Source organism: Littorina saxatilis, linkage group LG13, assembly GCF_037325665.1.
Source record: "Littorina saxatilis isolate snail1 linkage group LG13, US_GU_Lsax_2.0, whole genome shotgun sequence".
NCBI lineage: Eukaryota > Metazoa > Mollusca > Gastropoda > Littorinimorpha > Littorinidae > Littorina > Littorina saxatilis.
The window spans coordinates 25,542,016-25,544,811 of record NC_090257.1 but is presented as its reverse complement, the minus strand read 5'-3'; positions in this window follow the sequence as shown (position 1 = coordinate 25,544,811).

Here is a 2,796-nt window from a genome sequence, read left to right as displayed (position 1 = left end):
GGAAAGGTGGGAGGGAAGGGGGAAGGGGAGGGAGGGGGGGAAGGGGAGGGAAGGGGGAGGGAAGGGGGAAGGGGAAGGGGGGGGGAGGGAAGGGGGAGGGAAGGGGGGAGGGAAGGGGGAAGGATGTGAGGCGAGCGAAAGTAGTAGGTAACAATAACTTACTCTTCAGTTGAAACAGTGTTGTTGTTGTTGTTGTTGTTGTTGCTGTTGCTGTTAACATGTTGTTGTTGTTGTTGTTGCTGTTGTTGTTGTTCTTCTTCTTCTTTCTTCTTTCTTCTTCTTCTTCTTCTTGATGTTGTTGTTGTTGCTGCTGCTGCTGTGGTGGTTGTGGTATTTGTTGTTGTTCTTCTTGTTCTTGTTCTTGTTGTTTTTGTGTGTGTGGTTTTTTTTTTTTTTTTGTGGGGGGGGGGGGGGGTAGCAGGGGTGAATTACCATATTATGATTCTCCACCTACACAAATGAACTCTTATGGCAAACATGCTTTTCTGTGATATTTGTTTCTTATATAAATTCCCGTGGCTGCAAACGATTACGTCCATGTTCTTAAAAGCATCTGATTTTGTCGTTTTAATGTGACGTTACACATTTTTGTGTGTGTTGAAATACAACTTTTGATGAAACGTGTGAACGTGTCTTTGTTGTTTCGTTCATTTGGGCCACGGACTGAACGTTGTGTTTATCGACTCAACAAAAATGAAAATGTTCTTAAGGGAGTATTCGTTGTACAAGCAAGGTTTCAAGGTTTTATTCCGCTTAAGGCCCACGTGGCGTTTAAGCTAACACAATATACAGCTAAATGTGACCCTCCACCACGGAATGAGTCGCATGTCACCTTTTCATGATTTTCATATTTTTTACATTTTCTTAAAGAGTTTTTTTATTCTCTATCCTGTGGTGAAAACCGTTTTAGAAAAGAGTGAACACTTTTCGAGTTATAAGCCTGTGACTATGGTGACCCTCACACTGTTACCAGACACCCCCCGAACTTATATATTATGCCTAGCGCAGAACCGCGTGAGGTGACATGCGACGCATTTCGTGGTGGAGGGTCACAAATAACACACACAAACACACGCAAGCAATACTTTGTATGAGGTAACAATTAAAGGTACCGTAAAATAGTTCTGCTCGTCGTTTCAGATCTGGTCAGGCTTTTACAAGGGATAAGACCATCCCTCCATTTGGTCACATACCCAAAATGAACATCCCGGGTGCTTTCTATCGACGGTGGGAATTGTTTTATAAAATAATTTGGTGAAAGCCACTTGTAATTTTTTGATAAATTAATTCATCAAAAAAATCCATCACAACACAGCAAGCAGTCGGCGTGTTGATTAATGGTATGTGACCAAGTGGAGGGATGGGATGAGACACAATAGTGTCGAAACACGTGTCTGGTCTAGGTATGTACTAAAACAATGGTCCTCCTCAGGACTAGATTACCTTGTGATACGTCCCCCACAAAGGGACTTTGCTCTGTAAATCTCGGTCCCCCTTGAGGAGCTAGGGTCTGATGCTCCCAATAGGCTGTCTGTGAAGGGATACTTATTTCTCTCTCTTTCTCTGCTAAGAGATTTTAACAAATCTCGGAAGAAAGTCTCTGCTGACTTTCAATTGTTTCTTTCACAATTTCTGATGTTTTATATATATATATATATATATATATACATTTTACCAACACAAATGGAACACAACATACAAAATAAACAAACTTATTTGAACAGCAAACTCAGCTACACCGAAAAGTGAGATAAAGTAACGACAACAAATAATTTATTGAGATCGGAACCAACTTCGAGCGTGAAGTATGCCTTCAAGTTTTGACTAAATGTTTTAACATAGAGGGGGAATCGAGACGAGGGTCGTGGTGTATGTGTGTGTGTGTGTGTGTGTGTGTGTGTGTGTGTGTGTGTGTGTGTGTGTGTGTGTGTGTGTGTGTGTGTGTGTGTGTCTGTCCGTGTGTGTGTAGAGCGATTCAGAGTAAACTACTGGACCGATCTTTATGAAATTTGATATGAGAGTTCCTGGGTATGATATCCCTAGACGTTTTTTTCATTTTTTCGATAAATGTCTTTTATGACGTCATATCCGGCTTTTTGTAAAAGTTGAGGCGGCACTGTCACACCTTCATTTTTCAATCAAATTGGTTGAAATTTTGGCCAAGCAATCTTCGCTGAAGGCCGGACTTTGGTATTGCATTTCAGCATGGAGGCTTAAACATTAATTAATGACTTTGGTCATTAAAAATCTGAAAATTGTAATTAAAACTATTTTTTTATAAAACGATCCAAAATTACTTTTATTTTATTCTTCATCATGTTCTGATTCCAAAAACATATAAACATGTTATATTTGGATTAAAGACAAGCTCCGAAATTTAAAAATATAAAAATTATGATTAAAATTAAATTTCCAAAATCGTTTTAAAAACTATTTTATCTTATTCCTTGTCGGTTCCTGATTCCAGAAACATAGCGATATGATATGTTTGGATTAAAAACACGCTCAGAAAGTTAAAACGAAGAGAGGTACAGTAAAGCGTGCTATGAAGCACAGCGCAACCGCTACCGCGCCAAACAGGCTCGTCACTTTCACTGCCTTTTGCACTAGCGGCGGACTACGTTCAGTTTCATTCTGTGAGTTTCACAGCTTGACTAAATGTAGTAATTTTGCCTTACGCGACTTGTTTTCATTTTTTTGATAAATGTCTTTGATGACGTCAAATCCGGCTTTTTGTGAAAGTTGGGGCGGCACTGTCACGCTCTCATTTTTCAACCAAATTGGTTGAAATTGTGG